This window comes from Cavia porcellus, unplaced genomic scaffold (genome assembly GCF_034190915.1).
Source record: "Cavia porcellus strain 051 isolate PalLab524CR breed Dunkin Hartley unplaced genomic scaffold, mCavPor4.1 scaffold_32, whole genome shotgun sequence".
Lineage (NCBI taxonomy): Eukaryota > Metazoa > Chordata > Mammalia > Rodentia > Caviidae > Cavia > Cavia porcellus.
Window position 1 is genome coordinate 20,451,472 of NW_026947515.1, and position 25,243 is coordinate 20,476,714.

Sequence of the window (25,243 nt, forward strand, 5' to 3'; positions counted from 1 at the left end):
CCGTTTGATTTATAATGTCTCTGGAAAGGGAGAGATGAGGGTGGGGGTGAGGGAGGAGGCCTAGAGGCACAAGCCGGGAGCTCATCCCCGTGGACCTTTGACAGCCGGGCAAACCAAGGCCCAGCAGGGTGAAGCAACGAAGCTGCACGATGTGAGGCTGACAGGACCTGCGGAGACTTCAGGTGCCCCATGATGCCCTGTTCCACAGGAGGGGAAACCAAGTCCCAGCCCCTCCCGCCCCAGTGCCTGGGGTTGTTTTGATGGATTACTGCTTCTGCTTTTAGCCGAGCAGGTGTACCTCAAGTAGTCTCCGGAAGCGGTGCGGATGGGTGCCTGCAGCGGGGGCTGTGTGGGGCTGATTACAGACACTAGGAGGCAAAATGCAAGTCCCAACTTCTCTTCTGCTTAGCTGCAAAGTGGCAGCGGCTGCTGAGTCGGGGGTGAGTAAAAATCCTCTGTGGAAAGCAAGCAGGAAGTGGGACTGTTTCCCAGGGGTTCTGCCAGCCCCCAGAAAGCCACAGAGCCCAGGGGCCAGAGGAAGGAAGAGGGCTACGAGACACGAATGGCCTGGAGGCAGCAGAGAGGCATCTGTGCCAAGGAGCCGGGCCCTGCTGCAGCCACACTGCCGCGGCCCCACAGCTGCCTGCACCCACACTGCACAGGGGTGCAGGAAGGTGGATGCCCTCTCGGGAAATCAGGCCAGGCTCAGGAAACGATCCCAGACTTTGTAGCCAGGCCAGCTCTCTCCCTTGGAAACCACAACAGCATTCTTTGAGCCAGAGAAACGAGGCCTGAGACTAGGCAGCCCAACACTCCAGACTGTGCCCCTTACTCCCACAGCTGTGCCCACCATGAAAAGTGTGTCTGGGCTCAGCGTCTCTGACCTTTCTCAGCCTAGGAGTGCTCCCCCAGCCCTGCTCCAAACACAGGGTACTGCCAAGCCCCTCAGCAGGCTTCTCTTGTGCCTCTGCAAAATGGAGGTAGCAACCCTGCCTCTATGTGGAGAAGTGAGGTATACACAGGGCCCAAGCTCAGCACAGCAAGGTGCATGCCCAGAAGCCCCACACACGTCCCCTGGAACTGCAAGAGAGGGCCACTGACCGAGTGTGCGGGCATGTGCATCACACTGACAAGCTCTGGACAGATGTTATTCCCCTGTTTACCATGCCCCACTGCACAGGTGGGAAGACCTCAGCCTGAGGCAGCACCTCCACAGGCACAAACCCTGCACCTGCACTCAGCCACTTCCCTGCGTTATACCCACCGCTGGGTTTGCTTTCATTGGCGTCTCCCACCAACCTGGGGTCAGGATGGATGCTTGTGTCTGCAGTGTGCAGTGCAGTGTCTGCACTGTGCCCCGAACACCTAAAGGACAATCTAGCACAAGGTGGGTGCTCAGAGCTTTTGGTGGAGCTGAGCGGACCATGTGCTTTCCCAGATCCCATGTAATGACAGATAGTCACAGACTCATCCCCTTCCTGTCCCTTCCTACTGGCTTCCTTCATGTATCCATCACTTGCTCCTTCATGCTGTGGCCAGGGCTCCTGGACACCTCCTTCCAGGCCCTGTGAGGGGCGCATGAGCTTCACAGACTCTAGTCCCAGTAGAGCTGGGGCTGACAGACCCTTACAATGGGCCCTCGAGTAGCCAACTGCGACTGCCCTGCTCTCCCAGCCTCTAAGTGGCTGGGATTCAGGCCGGGACCAGTGTGTCAAGGGCTGTATGGCAGAGAGTCCTTGGGAAACTGCAAATAACCCCACTGCTTAACCGCTCACTGCTGAAGGGGGAGGCCAGGGTAGAGAAGAATCACTGAGCGCAGTCCAGCGCTGAGGTGAGGTTCAGGCAAGCAGGTGTGAGGGTTTGGTGTACCTGAGAGCACTGGGTGCCAGCCGAGACACTGGGATTTATCACAGCCAAAGGGGTAACCCGGTCATATATGAAGGTGGTGGTCAGAGAAGGGCCTGGAGGTTCCCACTCTTCTGCTCCTACTAATGGAAACCGGGAACCTGACTCAAGTGGGAACTTTACAGGGGCTCCTGAATTTTCAAGGACCTCAGTGCTTGGAGAGCGAAGAATCCCTAGGGAGGCTGAGTCCAGTCCACAGGAGGGCAGAGTACAGTCCTCTGAGGGCCTGGGGGTATCTGGGTGGGAAGACATCTGTGTGGAGGGCTCTGTCCCAAGGTCTGCCCTGCCTGGGCTTCCCTGCCTTCTAGTCAGGCTGCACTGGAGCAGATCAGGAAGGGTGATGCTGTTGTCTCAGCAACAGGAAATGTCCAGTGGCCCAACAGGCAGTTCCAGTGGCTTTTTTTCACTCTGGCCCTCACTAACCTCAGAAGCAAAGCTGCTGCAGTCAGGAGCTCCTAGGCCAGCCCCTCACCCTCACCCCACCCCACCCCAGGGCCGTACCCTTCCCAGTGCTGGTCTGCATGTGGGACCCACTGTGCACACACAGTCCTCCCGGGCCAGGTGGCAGCACCGGTGCAGAACAGTTCAGGCTGTGGAAGCCCGGAAGCTTCTAAACACCCAAAGGTCCTGGGAGGTTATGGCGCCCACCTACACCTCGGTAGGGTGGCGACCGGGACTGTAGAAATTAAACCGATTAAATCAATACTTTCACTCCCATTGCTCCTGTTCCACTCCAAAACCTTTGTTTATCAACTCTCCCCAGACAAGAGGAACTTCTCTACTGCAGATCACCAGCCATCTCCCTCAAGGGAAGTACGGAATTACTGTCTAACAAGGGCCAGGGCTCTGGGAAGACCCAAAGCCAAACAAGAGTGGGTAAGAGCTGCTGTGTCCATCATTACAGCTTTATTATAGGTCAGCTCCTTACTGGCAATGCACATAACTTCTGTAACTTCATTAGCATCTCTAACCTGAACTGTCATATAGGCAGGTGATAGTGGCTAGGCATGTAATACCTCTAGGCATGTAATACCTTTGTACAAACAGAGAAAAATACTCCAGGCATCAAGCTGGTCATACAGCTTGATTACTCCCTAGATTTCTTCCGGGAACCCTTGTACAGTGTACAGACTACACAACCATGTATTTGTGGTCCTCAGTTCAGGTCAGCATGCAGGTCTTTCTCCACAAAGACCTCCCCTGCCTTTCAGACCACCCAGTCTAGGTATAAGAAAGTCCTGAAGTCAAATGCAAAGTTTCTGTTTGGGCACAGGAGCACGTTTCTGGATGTGGATTTAGAGCTTTTTTTCTAATTTCTAAAGCATCCAGAATCCCCCCAGTCTAGACTTGAATCTGTATCAGGGACCTGAGACAGCCAGTGGTGGAGGGAACTTCCTAGGTAAGTCCTGAAGAATGTTCCTGTGTATTCACGTGTACAACGTATCATTTAATTTCTTTTTTTTTTTTTTTCGTTTTTATCACTACCAGGGATCCAACTCATGACCACACATTTGCAAGGCAGGCACTTATGCCGCTGAGCTAAATCCCCAGCCCCCATTTAATTTCTCATATGGTAGCCTCGCATGGTGGCTCACGCCTGTAATCCCAGAACTCAAGAGGCTGCGGCAGGAGGATCGTTGCGAGTTCGAGACCAGCCTGGGCTACAAAATGATCTCAAGGCCAGCCTGAACTGCATAGTGAGACCCCGTCTCAAAAAGCCAAAAGAAAAAAAAAAAAATTCTCATATGGCAGACTTAAAATTTTGAGCATCAAAGCCACATAGGCCATTTGAAAAAGGGTAGATTCCTGGACTCATCCTTTAAGATTGATGATTTGGGGGTGGCCTGAGCCCAAACCAACTCTGGAGTGGTTTGTTATACCTGCCAACGCTTGCAAAGCTGATTTCATAACATAAATAAAAATTCTAGCTTTACGGTACGTTAATACATTGGCTATGCTGTATGTTACATTTTTTGGTGTAAGGGGGAATAATATACACACCTTAGAGGCCATCAAAACCCCTGAAGGTGTATCTGTATATAAATGTGTCACCAATTTCATGACTTTGGCTCCATTTCCGCTTGTGGGTGTGCCATGAGGATAAGCGCTGTGTTGGTTTTCTCACGCCTCTATCAAGCCAGGACAAGGCACAGGCATGTAACACAAAGGAAGACTCAGATGCTGGGCCTCCCAGGTCTGGCCCCACCAGCCTCCTCGTCTGGCCAGCACAGTGGCCCATTCACCCAGACACACACCAAGCCGGGCTCCTCTAGACTGGGGTGCAGGCCAGACACTCACCCCATGCCCTGGCAGTGCAGAAAAGCCCTTCTGTGTCTGAATATGAAGGCACATCTGTCTCTCTTTCTCCCAAGTTCCAGTGCCAGCCCAAGGCCCACCAAGGAAGCCTTAGGGCAGCTGGATGAATGGATGCATTCAACTGTGTAAACTAAGCACCTACTGTGTGCCAGGCCACAAACAAGCTCTGCCCTGACAGCACTCGGTGTTGTTTGGGGGAGGGGAACAAAGGCACAATGAGCAGAGACAAGCTGGTGGTCTGTGTGGAAAGCTTCTCAAGGAGGGGTGAGGACTGGTTTAGCAATGGAGAATGGCATGCAAAGGCCCTGTGGTGGGAAGGGAGAAGACAGAGCCCTGCCTGGCAAGTAAGAGAGTTCTCCCCTTGGGACACTTTCGCTGCAGTCACCACCCAGGACTATAATAAAGACTAGGAACCACTGCCCCAGCGGGTCTCTCACTCTCAGACCTCAAGGGACTGGAACAATTTAAAAAGAGGTGGAGCTGGATCATAAGACATCTTTTGTTCCAGGGGTGATCAATGCACACTCCTCTCCTCCCAGCCCAAGGAGACTGTGCCGGGAGCCCCGCCCCCTTCCAGCCGCACCCGCCTGTGCCGGCTTGTCAATCACCGGCTCCGGGCCAGTAGGTAAGTGTAGTCTCTAGTGCCCCGCCTACTCATCCAACCCCGCCCATCCGCAGTGACGACCAATCAGGGGTGGCGGCCCGGGCTGGGAGTTGGGGCCTGTGCTAACACAAAAGGCAGGAAATACAAGAATGCTCGGTGCCGTAACCATGGCTACCAAGCTCCTCGCGCCACCCTGCTGCCAGCCAGAGTACCTGCGGGCTGGGAATGGGTACGAGAAGCTTCCGCGGGGCGCTGGACCTCCCCCTTCTCACCATGTGGCTCTGCGAGCCTAGGTCTCCACTTCCTGGTCTGTGAAATGGAGTCACTTTTTGCCTAAGGTTGAATTCACTTATACTTAAAACATTTACGGAGCGCCTACCTTGTTGAGGGGCGAGAGATCCACCATTGAAAAAGGCATTAAAAACAAACACCTGTCCTCAAGTGGCTTCTATTGGGGGGAGATGAGGGAATGAGTCTCAAAGGAAAGTCTCCAGTAAGCAACACCATAAATCAAATTGTACAGTGCTAGATGGCAACTAGCTACTATGGGGAAAACATTTGGTAACAGGGCATGGTGAACAGGGCATGTGAGAGAGAAAGTTTGTAGTTTTAATTAGGATGCTCTGATAGGCCTCATCAAAAGGAGTCATTTATGGAAGCCCAAGGTGATGCAAGAATTCCAGGGGGAAGCTGTTTGGGAAAAGTACCTACAGCCAGAACAAAGGACCCGTGCGTGCAAAGGCCCTGAGGCAGCAGTATTCAATTGATGATGCTACCTAGTCTGGATGCTCAGGAGAGAGATCTCTGCACAGAGGACCCTTTGGAGCTCTCACCAGCAGATGCTCAGCCCAGTCCATATTTGTTAGTTCACTTCATCTTTTTGCTAGCCTTTCCTCCTCCTTCCTCTTTTCCCCATGTCTCCTCTCCTCTTCACAGATGTCAAAAAATGCCAATTTGAGTTGAGATAAACATGTGGGTATAGGAGACACTCCCTCTCCAAGGCGGATGGGAAGCACCTCAGATCTGGGTCTCTCCTGGGCCACAACCTAGTCCTCAAAGGCAGAGACCAGAGGAGCCAGGCTCTCAGCCTTCACACAGACAATTCTACTTTTCAAGCCCTTCCATTTCTTGGTCTGACAAACTCCTACAGGGGAGCAGTTGTCCATTACAAGGGGCCAGGAAGACAAGTGGCCACATGTGTGCCACCTTTTCCCTGTGCAGGGACAGACAAGAATAGAGGGCTGGGGGTTTAGCTCGGTGGCACAAGCACTTGCCTGGCAAGAGCAAGATTGAGTTCCATCCCTGGTACAAAAAACGAACAAAAACGACTAGAGACCTTGCAAACAGGGTCAGCTGAGAGATGGAGGCCCCTCAGAAAGAAGTACTCTACCTACCCACCATCCAGGCAAAATCCTGTGAGGACCAAAGCAAAAGGAAGCCACAGAGCTCTCTCCCCCACTCCCCACTTCCCAGGATTGGTGATAGAGTCCAGGGCTTCATGCTAAACAAGTACTTTACACTGAGCTACATCCTCCGCTTTTAAAATTTTTACTTTAAACCAGTCTTGCTAAATTGCCCTGGCTGGGCTTGAATTTGTGATCGTCTGGCCTTAGCCTCCCAAGTAACTGGAATTACAGGCCCGCACCACTATGCTGGGCTCCTATAGTTCATTTCTTTTGGGTAGATACTGGCCTCTTAAATTCACAAGATGTTTGGAGTGCGTGGTCAGGAATGAGAGTCTCAGGATCTGGCCATAGCAATCTCCAGATTTCTGAGATGGATTGGCCCTTAACAGGTCACTTGAGCCCTTGCCTCCACATTTATAAATGGGCCAATAAAAATGCTGTGCAGGGTTGTTGTGTGAATAAAACTGACCAGAGTGAGACAAGTGCTTAGGACAGGGTTCATGACTAGAAAGATTTACATTATCTGGTTGGGAAGTGAGGAGCTTCAAAGTCACCAAAACCTATTCCACTCTTTGGAGCCACAGTGGGACTACATCCCCCGCCCCATGGTCATATGACTGAGCTCTAGCCAATGGAATGTGAATTTTCCTTCCATAGGAACCTCCTCCACAACCTACCTGTGGGTAGGGACCATGCCCAGATCAGACCATCAGGAGGAAGAAACTGTCCACCCACCATAAACACCACTGCCATGTGTGACAAATACCTAGAAATGACAGGGTTGGTGTGTTGCCCTAGGAAGCTCTACCCCAGGCAGCACAGGAATTCCCTTACCCTCTTGTACTCCTTGAATAAAGATGTAGTGAAGCCCAGTGTGAGTCATATGCCCTATGCTGGGTGCCAGGGATACAGAGAGGGGCAATATAAATTGATGGTGGGAGCTGGAGATGCGGCTCAGTGGTAACATGCTTGCTACTGGAGGCAAGTTCCCTTCCCAGCATGGGGTGGGGGGTGATTTCCTGTCTTACGGAGCTCACAGTTTGCTAAGAAAGGCCATCTTTAGTAAATACAGGACAATAAGGCATCCAAGATAAGATCTAAAAGAAAAAAGAGATGATCTAGGCAGAGTCCAGCAGAAACAAAGGCACAGAAGACCTAAGTGGTCCATCTCTATCATGGCTTCTTTCAGAGTCTCAGTTTATCTTGAAATGGGGGCAATGTTAGTAATTACACATTCACAGAATACCTCTGAATCTCAGAGGAGAAAATCATCACTTACCACAAGCAAAGTGTTCCTGGAAGTCTGCTCACTTCCTATGTGACCTAGAGTAGGCGAAAAGGCCCAGGCTTTCTCTGCCTGATGCCTGGGAGAGCAGGGAGGATGTCAGCTCAGGAGGAAGCAGGGCCATCTCGGGGGCTCAGGAGGCAGGAGCAGGGAGGGAGAGCTGCTGCTATTAGGGCTCCTGCCACGCAGGCTAAATATCAAGCATAGTCTCCAGCCGCGAGAGCTATTAGGCGGCAGCCAGCGGAAGCACGGGCTCTCCGGGGAGGCGGCAGGCTGGTCCCTGGAGGCAGCTGGAGTGCGCTGGGGCGAAGAGCGGGAACTCTGCAGATGGGCAGCCGCTGGCTTCCATTCAGCCTCTCTGTGGACAGGCACAGCGGAGATGGCTGCTGCAGGACTGGAGGGGAAGCCCCCCGCCCCCGCCATGGGTGTGTCAGGCGCTCCACACTAGGTGGGCTGCCAGCTCCTGAGCAGGAACAGGTACAGATCTGGGAGGTCCGATTGTTGCCAAGTGCCTGAAAGGGAACAGGCAGGCAAAGGGGGTCCTCTGGGAGCAGATGCACCCAGAAAAATGTCCCCTCAGGGAGTTTCGCACACTTGCCGTGACTCCCAGCTCCCTGAAGTCAACCCTTTCAGTGACTCGGCTAGCCTCTGCTTACTCCAACAGCAGGGACCTCCTTGCTCCCATGCTGACACATGGGTGTTCACATACGCTGTTTCTTACAGCAGATGCACCAGCCTCACCTCCCAGCCCTGTGTCTTTTCTGTTATCTTAAGAACCTCCTGGATTTCTAATTGTGGCTAAGTGAGGTGGCCAAGAAGCCTCCTTTCTCTGATCTTTAGCTTACTCATTGCTAACACACAGAAGCTATTTCCTGCTTCAAATGGTTGTTCATGCAAATGAAACATGGCAGTGGATATCAAAGTACCTAAGAGCTAGCTGGGCACAGTGGCACAAGACTATAATTCTAGCATTCAGGAGGCTGAGGCAAGAGAATTGCCATGAATTCAAGGCCTGCCTGGGCTACAAAGTGAGACCCTGTCTCAAAAAGACAAAACAAAACAAAATTAAAAAACCATACACACCAAAAAACAGTAAGATCACATAGCACAAAAACAGATACTTAAACTGTGTATGGTGACACACACCTGTAATTCTAGCACTTGGAGGCCGAGGCAGGAGGATCATCGTGAGTTTGGGGCAGCCTGAACTACAGAGTTCAAGGCCAGTCTAGACTACATAATGAGATCTGGTCTCAAAAAACAAAAACAGGGCCGGGGATTTAGCTCATTGGTTTAAGCAACTGCCTGGCAAGCTTGAGGTCCTGAGTTTAATCCCCGGTATAAAAATAAAAACAAACAAAAAATAACAACAAAAAAAGCAGGTATTTAAAAAGTAGATCTGAAGGTTAGGGATGTAGCTCAGTGGCACAGTGCTTGCTAAGCATGCACAAGTCTTGAGGTTCAACTCTAGTACAACTACCAAAAAATTTTTTAAAATTATAAAAAGTAGGGGCTGGGGATTTAGCTCAGCGGTATAAGCACCTGCCTTGCAAGCAGGCGGTTGTGAGTTCGATCCCCGGTACCGATTAAAAAAAAAAAAATTTAAAAAAGTAGATATGCAATGGTATGACTCAATCTACCTTGCATGACGCCCTGGGTTTGATCCCCAGCACCACAAAACATTTCCAAAAATAAGTAGACCAAAGAACCCAAACCCTTCCAGCCAACCCTGGAGCAACACTTCTCCAGGAAGCTGTTCCCAACCACCCCAGCCACTGCCTTGTTAACTGTCATCTGGTTAGTCCCTCAGCTCCCTGGGTGGCCCTTGGCATGGATAAGACATGCACGGGACAACAATGACTCACATGGGCATCTCCTGCTGCCCTCACTAGGCTGTGAAACGCTGAGGGCAGGGTCACTCCTGGCGAGTACTATGTTACATGATCAGTGTTAGAAGAGTGATTAAAGCAGGGTGGGGGACACAGGCCAACGTCAGCTTCTTCACCTGTCAAGAGGACTAAAAACAGGAGCCTGCCTTGTTTCTGTGAGGTGAGAGGTCAAGCATCTCAAATGCTTGACCTAGCTGCCAGCTCAGGATGAGCTTCCCAGGATGATCTTCTGTCAACTGCCTTCAAACTCGGCCTGGGTCTCGTCTCCTTCACGAGTGGACACTCGTGGCAGCCTTCAGGGATGGAGGGACTGACCTCCTCCATCTCTGACAAGTCACCAGTCAGCCAGTGGCAGAGCGCCATGAGGCCAGCCTAAGCTCAGACCTGGGTAGAGAGCGGGTATAAAACATCTCAGTGGGACCAGGGGTTTGGAGAGGTGGGGTGGAGATCCAGGAGCGTCTTCACTTATCCAGAAACCTCAGGGATACTGTGCATATCCCCAATACACCAGTGCCTGCTCTCCCTTGGCCCATGGCTCTGTCCCCCACCGGAAGCTTAGATAGGCAGTTATGGATGTCTTTGATGAATAAGAAATGGGGCAATGAATTAATCATTATGTAATAAATGCAGTTCATTTGGCAGCCATATCTCTCAAAAACATGGCTGCAGAATGTGTGTGTAAAACAATAAAGGGTCCCCAGTAAGCATATGGCAGTCTCAGGTAGGCGATGGCATTTGCTCTAGCAGCCTGCAACCTTGGGAAAAGGAAGTGACAGTTACGACACGTCAAGGGAGTGATGAGAGCCCCCAGCAGGAGTCCTGGGAGGAACAGGCTACTTGGTAAGCTTATCTTAAACCCCTCAGGACAGAGGCTCTGGGCTTAGCCCAGGTTCTCTGCTTCCTGCTTAGTGTCAGGGGCACCGAGTCTGCCTGCCTCTCTGAATGAGAGCTGAACAGATGTTTTCTTGGATCAGGAGAATAGTGTTGGCTCCCAGATGGGTTGCATGCGGAAGCACATCTTCTCCCTCCCTCCCTCCCTTTGTGACAAGGTCTTTCTTTCTGGGGAGCAGCTGAGCATCAGAGGCGGTGGGTGGGGGTAGAGTAGCAACCAGAGGCCTCTGCTGGTCCCTGTGATCACCACGCCCTGAAGGAAGATTCTGCCTCACAAAGGTCTTTGCAGGCACCAGGGCTGACAGGTACCAGCAGAAAAGAGCCTGAGCCAGGAGGGACGCTTCCCATTGGCTGGACATACCTTGGCTTGGCCTTGGTCTCCAGGCTCCCCCACTTTCATTAAAGCAAAGCACAATTCCTCTTCTCAGTGCTGAAGCCTGCCCCTTCCAATGGCCATGTCCTCTGCAGCTAGGGCCAAGGTCCCTGCTCTGGCTCAGCCCACACTTACCACTGGCAAGCTCTGCTGGGTTTCAAAGACATGCTGGACCATGCCACTGCCTGCTCTGTTACCCACAGAATAAAATGACCCAGGACTCCTTGAGGGCTCCCTATGGAAGCTGAACTTGGCAGTCCTCCTGGTACCCCAAGGGGGGCAATCCAAAACACCACCTTTCTCTGTATGCTTTCTGAATGTCCTCCACCCCTTTTCTCCACCTGAAAGCTTCCATCTGCACCAAGACCCAATTCACATAAGGGCCATAAAACCCTTTCTGATTCTCTCCCTTCCCTGTTGCCCTGTTAGTACCCTCTATTGTGTATCACCTCTCACCTGGCTATCGTAGATCTTGCTCTCCACTCAAGGGCAATTTACAAGTTTGAAAGATGGTCTCCCCATCAGGACTGTGAGTACCCCTACAGGGAGCGTCCGGGCCTCATGCATCTCCAAATCCTCAGAGCTCAGCACACAGTAAGTGCTTAATGAAGATTTGTGTAAATGCACCGTCCTCTCCCGCACCCCTCAGAAACCCCAGACTTGTTAAACCAGTACTAGAAATATGGCCTCCAAGAAGCCTAGAGAGGGACTCTGACCTACTTATATGCCTCCACAATTTCTTCTTTTTAAATTTGCAATCATCACTTCTTTCCTTTTGTAATTAGAAAACTGTTTTGAATGAAAACCACACCAAGACAGCCCCTGAAAAACTTCTACTATGAATCAGTTCTGTGCAGGGTCATAGCTTGCCTCAGTTGCTACCCCTTCCTCATGACCACATTGTGGCACCCGTTTTACAGGAGAGCAGACAGAGGCTCAGAGCGGGGAAGGGTCACCATTCAGGGCGCATGGGCGGATATCTGAACCTCCAAGGAAACTGAGCCTCATGTTGCATCATGACCACTCGGTCTTCCTCAACCAAGCTGGGTGTCAGTGAGTAAGAGCAGCAATCCTGGCAATCCACAGGGATCCTGGAGTCAGTGTGTCCTGTGTCTGTGTCTCCTGTATCCTCACATGCAAAAGGACTCATTCCTCATGCAGTCCGTAGGTCTGTGAGAAAAGCTGCCTAACCACCTACAAAATGCCCAGAACTGTGCAGAAGTCCTACTAGTCTTACCAGCCAACAGGAATCTGGGGGAACAACACCCTTCTGCTCCCCCTTCCACCTCCCCTCTCTGCCCTGAGCCTGTCTCCCACTGCCCTGCCAGGGGACTGCAGTGCAGCACAGGTCCTCCCCAGACTAAAAGATGTCCCTAGCTTACTCTGTCTCATGGTCATTTCCACTCCTGGCTGACATCTATGGTGCCTGATTGGCTTGTTAGAATTCAGATTCCTGGGCTATCCCCAAGGAACTGAGATTCAGACGGGCCTGACAGAAGGGTGCCCTGAGTGCCTGTCTATGTGCCCCCTCATGTCTGCTAACTGAACCTCAGCTGTCCAGTGCCTGGGGGAGGTGTCACTTATGCCGAGATCAGGAGAAAGCCCCAGAGAAAACTCTACAATGTGCGAGATCCGTAGCTGCATGTGCCCTGACATTTCTGATGGTGTAAACGAGTCTGATGGAGCCTGCACACCAGCACTGGTAAATCATGGGAGGGAGCAGCAGGACTCCTTTCCACAACCATACTGTCCTACAGCCAGGAGGGGCCAGCACAGTAGGGATAAAAGAAATGCTTAGGACCCAGAACTGAGTAGATTTATTAACCTGCTCATGATGAGTATTATGGCTACACAATCTTGTTTAAACCTGAAACTGGAATGCATGTATTTATAATTCAAAAAAAAAAAAAGGAGGGTTCCTCTGTAGACACTCCCTCCACACCAAACTCTGAGCTACATCCAGATCACTCAAAAGGGACAGAAGACAGCTGAGAGGTCCAAAGAGTTATAGGACAGTGCCAGGTGTGATGGCACAGACCGGTAATCCCAGCACTTGAGAAACTGAGGTAGGAAGATTGCTATGAGTTCAAGGCCAGCCTGAACTACATAGCAAGACTCTGTCTCAAAAAAACAAAACAAAACAAAAAAGTATGTTATAGGGTTTGCTTAGAGTAAAACCCTAAGCCAGGTAACAGAGACACAAAATTCCCGTATCTGGAGGAAGGTATGAATGGTGGGCCCTTAGCGTTAGCTCTGGAGGACTCAGGCATGGAGCTACATCACACACTTCTCTTCTCTTTTTTAAACAATGAATGCACATGATTTTGTGGGAGGGTGTTTTGATATGATTTTGGGCAATTTCTAGTGAAGAGAGCTCCAGGGTTTGAGGGTAGGATTAAAATTCCAGATAGGTAATTTCAGACTTGGGAAAATGTTCATTTGTTTGTTCGTTTGTTCATTCATTCAACTCAATTCAACCAAGAACCAGTCCTCTGAGCAACCAGCCAGCTACCGTAGGCCTCAGCAATACTCATTCATTTGACAAAAACACTTATTACATGCCCACTGGGTCTCAGGGGCCTCTGTGAGTCCGGTCTCTATGTGCACCCAGAATCATGGTTGGAGAAGGCTAGAGACAGATCAGCCAGGCAGGAGGGCAGGGTAGGGAGTCACGGTACTGCCTGGCATCTGCTCTGTGCCCCAGTGCCCCTGCTCCTTGGCCCCCTACATCACCTGTGCCCAAAGAAGCCCACCTCCCACCTGAAGCCACAGGAACACAGGACAGGAATTATGATCTCCCCAAGAGGCACTGACATGAAGCTGGTTACTGCCTTTTCAGCAAATGTAATTCCTTTTTATTAGAAAATTTAAGGGTAAGACCAGCTTGCCAAAAGCCGAAAGAGCTGAAATGTGCTTTTGTAAGATATGCAGCGTCTGATAAACCGGATTTACACATCTCCCTCCTTTCCTGCCACCATCTCCCGTGGCCAGCCTCTTCTCCATTCATTCTCCTTCCACTGGCACCAAAGCAACAGCCGTGAGCTTGGCCTTGGTGGGCAGGCCCAGCACCCTGGATGTGGGGAGCGCGCTTTTGTTTCCTCCATGCTGAGCCCTGGTTTTAAGTCTTTTTAGAACAACCTCAGGGATTCTCTGGCTTTCCTGAGATGTAAAGGCTGCCCATGGCCTCTGCTAAGCTGAGGGCGTCAGGAGGGGAAGGGCAGCAACAATAAAGGATTGAGCTCCAGGAGAAACAGGCTCATCCATGTGGAGACCCAGGAGCAGGCGGTTCCAGACAGAGCTGGTGCAGGGAGGTGGCCAGGGCAGAGAGCCGAGGACGAGGACGCGTCCCTCATCGCCACACAAAAAGCAACTATTCAAAACCACCCAGGGAGTTCTCTCTTATTGAAAAGTCCTTGATTCTTCCCTTTCTGCAGCAGAACTCACGAACAAGAGCCCCGTCTTATTAATGGGGTGATGGAGGGGCCCAGGAGGGAGGGTCCTCCTGCTCTGGAAGGTGGCTGAGCCCGCCCCACAAGTCATTAGGAGCTGGTAACTAAGGTAACTTCAGAATCCGATTTTCTCTCCACTAATCTCTTTTTCTTTCCTTTTCTTGTCCCCCCCCCCCCCGCCCGTGTTTCTCTCCTCTGTTGGTCAGATGACACATGCTTGCTTTAGCGGGGACCTGGGAGGTAGGGGGTGTCGTGGGTGTATGTGTGCGTGTGTGCGAATGTGAGTGTGAGTACGTGTGTGCTGAATACTAAAATGGTGTCCACCCTCTTGATGCTGTGACGGGGGTGGAGGCAGCATCTAGCTCAGGTACCTCTGCTCCTGCCCTTTCCCCCGTGCCACGGCCTCCCCCTTCCCTGTTCAAGGGCGAATCTATTCCCCTCACTCCCTCCTTGAGCAACAAAAGGCAAGATTGGGTTTCTTTCACCTGCTTTCCCTGAAGCCTCTGCTTTGGCATGTCTAGCAGAGGCTGCTTTGTTCTGGAGAAAATCAAGAAGGGGTTTGTCCCAGGGGGTTTGCTGCCCAGGTGGGCAGCAGGGTGGGGGTCAGAAATAAACACAAAACATAGCATTGTTCCACCATGTCTCCCTCCTTGGGAGTATGTCTAGAAAGGTGGCCTATAGGGCTCTCCTCTGAGCAAAGCTGGTTCAGATCTCAGCCAGGCCACTGATGGCCATGTAGCCTGAGGCACATCCAACACTGGGCCTCGTTTTTCTGGCCTCAGAGGGATAACCGTACAGTAAGGGCGTGTACAATGCCTGTCACAGCGTCAGTTCTCCCCCTGACCTGGTTATCACCAGTTTCCATTAGAGTAGGTGGGAACCACAGAAGAGATGGCAATCACAATTCTCCAGAGGTGGCTTCTGGGTGGTATTTCTGAGGAGGAGGTACACCCCTGGCCCTGGGACCTAAGGGTTCTTTGGAGACATGAAAAATAGACAGCTCATGGCCGGGTCTTCCTCAAAGGGGCATACATCAGAGGAACAGCATAGGGCAGGTGGGAGCCCTGAAGGCCTTCATTCTGTCCCATGGGATGTCATATAGCTCCTACCATCCCAAATGTGGAGGTCCACAAGGATCCCTGAAGACTTTAGGTGGACTTTAAGCCCAGAGCCCAGGAGGCATGGGGCCTGCAAGTGAACAACACCTACCACCTGGGACACTGTTCTGAGACCTGTTTGTCCCCTTTGCTAGGAGTTTCACCTGCCCTGTGACTCTCCTCAGGGGTGGGGCTGCAGCATCTGGATGCTTCCAGACCCCACTCTTCCTTTTGGAGAAAGGGAGTCACCTGCATTAAAATTATGTTGGGGTCCAGGGTCCGGGTCGTAGCTCAGCAGCATAAGCGCCTGCCTGGCAACTGCAAGGTCCTGAGTTCAATTCTTGGTACCAACATAAATTCTTCTGGTCCAGTGCCTCACCTGAGCTACTGCAGGGAAAATAGCCTGCTGGGGAAGGGTGGTGGCTTAGGTCCTCAAAATCTCCAAGGAATAGAGAGGCCAGGGAAGGAGGCAATGCAGTGGTCCAGGTGGGGATGGGGAAATGTGCAGAGGGGACGGGTATCTGGCACTGTGCAGAGCAGGACATCTCCAGTCTGGCAGGGGGATGGGAACACAGCCCATGCAAGCAACAAGCACCCCTGGCTCTACGGCATGGGTGCTCTGACCCCTGGAGGCCAGCTTTGTTCTCTGCATCACCAGCTCTCCCTGTGTCTGCCCTCCTCCTCCTCCTCCTCCTCTTCTTCTTCTCTTGAAGCAAACAGACTGCAAATGGGATGGTGCATTTCCATTTGCACCCGGCTTGGTTTTCCCAGCTCCTGGGAGCTGACGTGTTCTATCCTGTCCAGCCATTTCTGCCCACCCCCTCACCCTTAGAGGGTAGTCACAGCCATGCCTCCCAATAATGATGGGCTCTAAGTGTCTGTCTTCAAGCCAGGGGTCAGGCAAGCTAGCGGCAGGGCCTTGCTGACTCGCTGCTTTCTCAGAAGCACTCAATGGATGTGTGTCTACCCCAGTACAAAGAGGTCAATGTGCAGTGAGAAGACACCACTTCTGGGTCCTCCTCCACTTCTTCGCTCTGAATTTCCTTGGTCTCCTTTGTCACCAAACCTACATTCCCTAGAGGTAAAAGAGCCTGAAGCAGTAGATTCTGTCAACAGACATTTTCTGGGTGCCAGGAAAATACCATCTCAGAAATGACAATGAGAATCACTGATACCCTTCCCCAAGCTTCTACTAGGCACAGAGTAATGGGCTGCCAGGGCACATCCATTTATAATAGCAGCTGCGGCACTGAGCACTTCAAAGGTTATTTTTAGTTCTGACAACATGTACCAAGTTGACCCATTTCCCAGATGGGTAAGACTGAACTCAGGGGGCAAGCAAGCTCTCTGAAATCCTGCAGGACTGACTCTGTGGGTTGGCACCACAACTCCCTTGTATGAGGCTGAGTTTGCCTGTGTCTGGACAAATGTGGTTAGAGATTGACAGTCTCTATATTTCACTGCCACCCTTGAGACACTCACAGAGGGGCAAGGCCATAGCTTCCCCAGTCCTCCACTGGTCCTGGAGTCATCTGCTGCTTCTTTCTCCAGCAGACAAGGCCAGGCTGAGGCCCTGTGGAGTGGCAGGGACCACCCAGAGACAGGAAAGCAGGGAAGGAGGGAAGGAGAGAGAGAGAGAGACTGATTGTGTTGGATGCTCTGCCCTGCCTGACCACAGCAGCCAGGAAAACAGGCTCTTCCACTCCCACCCCACCCCCAGCCCAGCCTGGCCCAGCCCACCTCACCCAGCCCTGAACCAGGAACTGGGCCTGCTGCCATCAGCCATCAGCCATCAGCCATCAGCCCTTCTCAGCCTGCCCAGCCCACCTCTAGGGTCCTGCCAGATGGGGAGGAGGCAGCTGTCCTCCTGGGGGCCCACTTCCTCATGCTCCCTCAGCTCAAAAGGCTCTGTATGGGCTGCCCCCACTCTACATCTGCCTTAGACTTTACCCCTCCACCCAGCCTTCCCGAGCTGTGAGGGTTAGGGCAGCCTTTTCACGGCGGTGTGCCAGGTCCCCTCCTTAGCCGCAGCCTTGCACCACCCATGGGGTGTGGGAAGCCACTTGTCCCCTTGGGACAGGGGCTAGTGCTGCCTCCCTCCTTCGGGATGCAGGGGTACACTCCTGGCCAGGAGCCGGGTTTCTGCCTCTTCACACTTCTGAAGCAGGATCACTGAGGCTGAAATTTCAATTAAGCGAGCGAAATAATTATGCCAGGGCTCAAGGTTGGCTCAAGTGGGGACAGCCTTAGTATCTGCTTTCCTGGTCTAGAAAGAGGCAGCTGGGCACCTGAGGTTGGGCTGGGCCTTGGCTCATGTTTAGTCTTGTAGCCTTCTCTCTTTCAGCCTCAAGGGTGCCCCATGGCAGGGAATGCTGACAGGTTGGAAAGGGGTAAAGTTTCCTTGAGGAGGGGACTAGAGAGGAGGTCTCACATGGCAGAGACAAAATTGAATTAAACTATTCAGTTGCTGCCTGTCTCCATGGTTAGGGTACTAGGGCCCAGCAGGATGGAGCTGGAGACCCCAAGAGCAGAACCATGAGGGCCTGGGCTTCCCTTAGGAGAGATTCCTACCCAGGGCTGAGAGGAGAGGACAAGGACACTGGCTAATTTTTACAGAGGTTCCCAAAAGGCCTGCTCTGCCTCTCAATGGAGAGGGCCGGAGCAGGAGCTTACTTCTGGGCCTTAAGCTCATCTCTAGGTCCCACAAGACCCTCCACCTCCCCTAGCTCCTCCCCAAAAGGCTTTCAAACAGACAGACTTTGTTTATGCCCTCTCATCTCTAGAAATATCGATCCTCAATCCAAAAATTTCCCTTCTCTCTCAGAATGACCGCTTCCTCTTAGGAATCTAGCAATTCCAGAATGTTCCACAGCCAGGAATGTTCCTCTTTATCTCCAGAAACATCCTCTCTTATCTTCAAATATAACCCATCTCCAGAATCTCTAGCACTCTCCATAGAAGTTCCAGCCTAACTCTAAGAATGCTCCACTTCCAGAAATGCTTCATCCCATCTCCAGAGATGTTGCATTTCAGATCCAAAAATACTACATCTCCAGAAGTGCCCTATTTTATTTCCAGAAATACTCTAGCATCATCTTCAAAAACACTTCACTTGCAGAAACACTACACTTTATCTCTAGAAAGATCCCATTCTCAGAAATGTTCTGTCTCTGACACTACTGAGAGTCCAGAAAGGCCTCATTTGTACTAAAAAAAAAAAAAAAAAAAAAAACCTTCTCTTACATCCTGAAGCATTAGTGTCTCATCCTCAAACATGTCTTGTCCAGAAATGCTTCCCATCTCAACTCTAGAAATGCGTCACCTCTCACTTCTAGAAACATCCCATTTTTGGAAACGTTCCAGTCTGCAAATACTGAGTGCGTCCACAAAGCTCCCCCTGTCTGGCCCAGATGCTACAGAAACTCAGACAGCACTTCCTGTGGGATCTCCAGGAGAGCTGCATAGTGACCAGCCTCCCCCTCCTCCTTTATCCCTCTGATCCTTTGGGACTTCTTAGCCATCTGCTGGCCCTGTCCTTGTCCCAAGCACAAGGACAAAGTCAAGAGCTAGGCTGCCAAGGCCCTAGGTGTGGGAGCAAAAAGAGGAGTCCAGATCTGGGGTGACTAGCAGCCTCTCGGACTGACCCGGGGGCAGGGACAGTGAGAGGGGACTTTGTGGAAAGAAACAGACCAGGATGGAGTTGGTGGTAGTCTCAGCACAGCCTCCCTCCAAGCCATGTCCTCACCACAAACACTTCCATCAGTTGAAGGGCATGTACATTTCACGATAATACGTACACAGTGCACACAGACACCCACCCATCCACCCGCAGAGCCACACGCCACACACGCAGCGTGGAAACCTGTCCTCAGCAACTGGAGCCCCACCCCATCCACACAGGCACCTCCAGAACCAACACACACAGCCAGGTCTGTTGTCGTGCCTCTCCTACCCATGCAAATCTTGCCCACATTCTCCAGGTCTCTTATGGGCCAAGTTTTGAAGACACCAAGGAGCAGAAGCCCTCTGCCAGCCCAACTAGTCTGGACTGGCAAGGCAGGGCAGCCTTGTGCCAATGGGGAATTTGCAACTCCAGTTCTGCAGGCCTAGAAGGGACAAAAAAAAGGAAGGAATACATCTGGCGTCTGACTTGATGTTGACTAAGATGGGTGCTCACTCCCTCCTGTGGTACTCTGGGTGACTTATGAATGACGGAAAGTTCTCCTTTGGGTGGATCTGAAACCTGGCTATATCGCTTTTGTCTACAAAGTCAGGCGCTGCTCTCTAGAGGCATAGAGATTCTTTCCTCCCTGCCCCATGTCAGGTGGGAGAAATAGAGGTGCATGTTACCAGGGAAAGGGACCTGGAGAGCGCTGATCCTAGCACACAGGGGTAAACAGGCCCTAATACATGCACGTAAACCTGCCCTGGGCATCTCCACGGAGAGACTCCACAGAGCTCACCACAGATACAGAAAGAGCCATGCAACACACCTACAAAGTGCAACCCACGCCAGGGACAGCAGCAATGAGCCTCTGCCCTGCCAGCTCTGTCCCAGATGCCTTGATTGGGGGAAATTCTCAGCACCCCTAGATAGGTGAGGGAAATGGGCTCTGCTTCCATGACCTCCATTCCCAGCAGCATTGCTTAGCTCTGGTCTGCTCCCACAGGAGGATAATTACCATTTATTAAGCCTCCCAATTTAGAATCAGCCTCAATTAACTGGAACCTCCCCAGCCCCTTTATTCCGATCCTTTGAGGCCAAGGGCAGATGTGAATAGAGCTGAATGTGCCCTTCAGTGTGCCCTCAGTGTGGGCCCCTTTGATGTCTCCAACTCACCAGCTCTTGCCTAGAAACAGGACTTTAACATCTGTCCCCCACCCACCTTTCTTGATCCCTCCCAGTCCAAATGACTCAAGCCTGACCTCCTCCCTGTAGGACCTGAGTTCCTCACCCAAAGATGGAAGAAGAAAAGTGAAAACCAGAGGGTTGAACGTGATCTGAACTAAAGCAAGGTCCCAAAGCTCCACACAGCAGGGAGCTGGGGCAGAGGGCCCCAGGTTGCCATTCTGGAGAAGCAGCAGGCCTGCTAGGGAGGCTGCTGCATTGATATTCTCTGTCCCTCACAGACCAAATTACACTGGCTCTCCTGGGACCCTTTTATCGCACGTTGTCGCTTCAGCAAAAGGTTATGTACGAGAACACCGAAATCCCTCCTGCATATTAACTAAAAGAGCATTCTTAAAAATGCACAGGAAAAAAAGCTCACCTAAGAGCTGGTTCTTATGGTGTCTTAGATCAGGATGAGCACTGGCCTGGGAGTCGGGGTAGGAGTCCTTGATGGAATCCTGCTCTCACAGGGACAGGAGCAGGTCTCTGATCTCGACCAGATTTCAGCTTCCTGGTCCGCTAAAAGTGGAAACAGAAGCCTCCACCTGGTGGTCTATCAGGGTGGCGCTGAGGGTCATATGAATGACTGCAATGAATGAATCATGTTCTAGAACAAGCAAACTCTGACTGGTATTAGTATTTAGGCTCTGCCAATTGAGTATTTAACAGGCAGAGAACATGGTATCATTCCCCAAGCACCCTGAGTCCTTTCCCACCTCCCACCCCTTGTTATTCCCAGGCCACCCCCCACCCACCTGATGTACCTTTTCCTGTTTTAGGGGGTGGAGGGCGAATTCTTGGAAAACATCTTTAAGACTCAGTTTGCAAACAGTTTCTCAGCTGTGACATTTAACAGGGGAGCTTCAAAGATGCCATTGCCTCAGGTAAGTGAAAGCCAGGGTACTAGGATCAGAACCTAGGTGTAAGCAGGGGGCTGGATGGCTCTGGCTACATGGGAAGGTGGCAGTCTCATCATCTCAGCTTTGCTTGCAGTGCCCTGTATGTGGGCAAGCAATGTCAAGTGCTTTAAACAAAAGCAAAAAGTAAGAGTTTTCGCGACACCTGATGTTATTTTTAAAACTCCGTGCTGGCCAAACACCACCCATCTGAGGATATCACTTCTCAAGGCCCAGCTGATCCTGTCTTGCCTTTCCATGCCATGGCACACAGGTCTGCTCAGAGGCAGGGCAGGCTTTGCTGGTCTGAGAAGAGCAAAGGTCTTCTAGCAGGGCCACTAGACTAACACAGAGCATGTTCTCCTTGGCAAGGTGTTGGTCTGTTAAACGAAGACAAGAACAACTCCCATCTGGCAGGTGACAAAAGGAATGTAGAAGCCCCTGGCATAAAAACAAGCTTGGCAGGCATCTGTGGGATCACTGAGAAAGGGAGGGAGGGAGGAGGGTAAGAGGGACCCGCTAAGGTTGGATCATTCACTATTGGGGTACCCTCCTTATCAGCTCACACTAAGGCTATAAGAAACCACAAAAGAAATCAAGCCCTTCACAGATGAGATGCCCACTAGAGTAATATTCCCTTGCCTCATGGCACACAGCAGTAAGTATATGAATGGTGAAGCCCAAGGCCCTGGGGATCTAACTCCTTCTTGTCATGACAGTATAATCCATGATCCCAGTCCCTTCCAACAAACAAAATTTCTCAAACAGGGGAATCAGGAAGTTCTACCCTGCCCAAACACACTCCTGTTGCTGCCTGCTGGGACCTCAGCCATCAGACCTTCTCCTCCTCAAATATCAGGAAGGAAGGCCATGTCCCTATTCCGGGCCTATTTGTCTCTGCCTAGCTTCTTACTGGCCCATGTGATCTTGGACTAGAGTTCCCCGACCATTTCAAGCCTCAGTTTCTTATCTGCAAATGCAGACAACAGGAAGCTTTCCCTGGCAAGGGGACTTGAGGATGGAAAGGCTGGGGTCTGCCCCAGGACAGCTGTCCAAAAGAGGCCTTCGCCCTTTGCCAGCCTGGGTACTGTCTCTCCTCTCTGCACTGAGCTTTTTTTGAGGGAACTGTAATCTGCTGGGCTATAATTACTGCTCCCCAAGCAGAGCCACCTCTCTCCCCAGCTGAGTCGTAACAATACTTTCTGGGCTTAACAGCACAAGGCAGAGGTGGGCTGGGGCCAGGATGAGCTGCTGCAGGCCCCAGCAGAAGAATGGGGAGTGAGACCAGATTTCCATTTTTCTCTGATGGGTCCTAGGCCTGCACGCAGCCCTCTGTGGAAGGAAGCCAGGGGTGATGCTAAGGAAGATGCTCTTGTTCTGTCCCCAACCAACTGGTCACAGTGAAGACTCAAGAGTGCCAGAGAGGAAAGGAGACCCCAGACAGGTGTGCTGGTGGGCCACGTGGCAGCCTCCTCAGGGCCTCTCCAATCCTCCGCACTCTCCTCTCCTTGGCTCCATGCAGTGCCACCTTGAAGCCTTTGCCCCAGCCACATGCCTGCTTGCAAATGGAGGTCACAAACATGACTGAGATAAGGGGTGGGTTGGATGTGTGGGAGGACTAGGTTGGCCCAACTAGAAGCATAGGGTCAGGCTGACCCAGTTTGGCCTGGTTTGAGTCCCCCAACATTCTCCCCTCTCAGACAAGAGTCAGCCAGATTGGCAATGTGCCGGGCACCCTGGCAGTACTCATGGCTGGCAACACTATCTCCCATGGCCTCCTTTGGCCACTCAGGAGCTCAGCCTTCAGTCCTGGGCTGTGAGGCAGCTCTGAAACCAGACTGTGGCTGAGCATTGATGACAGGGTGACACCAGTGAAGTTTCTTCCTCTGTCTCTGTTCTTAGAGCTGCCCACTGGAAGCTCTGGTCTGCCATCAAAGCCTCTTCCGGCACCTCTACCCCTCATCCTGGTGAGGATACCTCACCTCATCTCCGAGTCCTCCAGGGATTCCAGAGCCTCAATCGAGCAAGAAAGACTCCATGGAAGCCCTGCATCACTATTCCTGCCCAGCTGTGCTGCAGGATTGTCACAGTGACCGTCAGGTAACAGCAATTAAGCTGGGGTTTTCAGACTGGGAGCTGAAGTCCAAATCTAGCCTGTAGGGAGTTGCTGAGTTAGGTGACAGTACAAACAAACCAGGTCATGTCATGGAAACAACTAAGCCCTGATGCCCAAGGCAGTGGGTGAAGGGATCCCTGGCTGCATCTGTATACCCAGAGTCTAGCTGTGTTGGCATACCCCACAAGGATTGGTGGCCCCTTTGTTATGCAAACCTGAGTTCATTTTTAATGCCACCTCCAAGGTAACATATTATCATTTTATGTTTTTTAAGACAATGTCTCAGTAAGTCACTTAAGTTGCCCAGGCTGGGCTTAAATTTGTGATTTTCCTCCCTCGGTCTCCTAAAATGCTGGGATCACAGGCATATACCTTCATATACCACTGCTCTGACCAGTGGCTGTGACAGAGGCATTTCAGCACCTAGGGAACACAGGAGGTAGATGCTTAGAGGAATAGCAGGTATCAAGGTCACCTGCTCAGTGGCCACTTTAAGGGATGACCCAGTACAGACAGGATCTCTGCCTGCTACAGTGCCAAGAAATCAAGAAATTTTGTGGGATGAGTAGATCTTCCCAGTTCTGCCCTTTGAGAACAGGTAGATGCCACTCTTCCCACCCTACCTGTCCTTTTGATTCCTTATGACATTGTTTTTGGTTCCCAAATCTCATTGGTCAAACTTCCAATAAGAATGTGAGACTAGACCCAACAAGTCTCACTGGAACCCAGTCCAACAGGAACATCCTTTCCCTTCCCCCAAATGCTCTACCTTTGATAATCTAAACTTAGGTGGGTCTAGTGAACATTAGCCTTTCAGAAGCTCAGATTGAAATGAAGTCACCCGAGCCTCACAGCATCTCCTAGAAAGTACTGAAAGATTCCAGCACGTCTCACTCCCCAGAAACCAGCAAGCCAATGGTCTTGCAACAAAGAGGGTCCGTAAGTGGACGGTCAGATGTACAAATGAGCCCTTTCTGGCATCCAGGTGCTGCCAGGCATTTGAACAAATTGTTTAATTTTCCTTACTTTCCTGACAGTCTTATCTCAAAAAGCTAGGATTCCATGTGGAAAGGGGAAACTGAGGCTCAACCAAGCAGAGAAAGCCCTTGCTCATGACCAGTGCTCTGGCTTCTGGGTGCAGCTGACCTACATTGAGAATATCTCTTCCTCTCGGCTGGGTGGCTAATAAGTGCATAAGAGAGGGTAGGAACGTAGTAAAAGCCAGCTTTCCACAAAAGCTCAGGTGAATTGGTTCACCTGAACATCTAACACTCTTAGGAATTTAGGCAACACCTGCTGGCAGGCATAGGCTGGGAGTCATCTGGTCCCTCTACACTGGTATCAATGGCTGGGTGTGGTGGCACACACCTGTAATCCAAGAACTTGAGAGGCTGAGGCAGGAGGATCACTGTGAGCTCAAGGCCAGCCTGGACTACATAGTAAGATACTGCCTCAGGGAAAAAAAAAATGTGTATATACACTGGTACCATTACGTTCTACCATTGTAGTCTTTGTAGGTCTGACTAGCTCCGCAATAACCAGGCCAGGTACAGGAGGATCCAGCTGGAACTCTCCAGAAAGGCCTTTGTATGTGTATCCAGGAGTGCGGCTATGGTGCCCAGCTGGGAATACCTGTGGCTGATCTGTTACAGAATCATCAGCCAACCTGGGGACAGAGTTGATGTTGCAAAGTCAGACCAGGGTTGCCTGAGGATGGTGTCATACAGCTCCGCACACAAATGGCCATCATAGCCTTCGGCCCCTATGGCTTAGACGTTAGGAAGAACTACCTCAAGAGTGTAGTATAGGATAAGGAAGCCTTTGGGGGCTTTGGGGGCTCCAGTTTCTCGGGGGTCCTGCAGGACCTAAAGGTTCATGGTGGGAGTCTGAGGAGAGGCAGTAGAAGCTAAGATGGGTGTCTGGGACTTGAGGTCAGAGGACTTGGACGAATCTGGGACTTCTGGCCACCATGACTTCCAGTGTGTCACTTCACTGTAATGTTGGAACCACAATCAACAAGCCCTGGTGCAGACACAGGGTGCAGAATCATGGGGAAGGTGGGCGTCACGGAGCTCTAGCAAGCACAGAGACACAGCTCGAAGAATCCTTAAAACTCAAAGGGAAA

General features: G+C 51.4%; 1 protein-coding gene and 1 pseudogene across 4 annotated transcripts in view; both read right to left on the reverse strand.

Annotated features, from left to right (window-relative positions):
- The window catches only part of Rai1 (retinoic acid induced 1), a 76,541-nt gene that overhangs the window by 46,176 nt on the left and 5,122 nt on the right, over positions 1-25,243 (reverse strand). The gene's annotated exons all lie outside the window — the stretch shown is intronic.
- Positions 1-25,243, reverse strand: part of LOC134474402 (large ribosomal subunit protein eL43-like) — a 45,313-nt pseudogene that overhangs the window by 18,525 nt on the left and 1,545 nt on the right.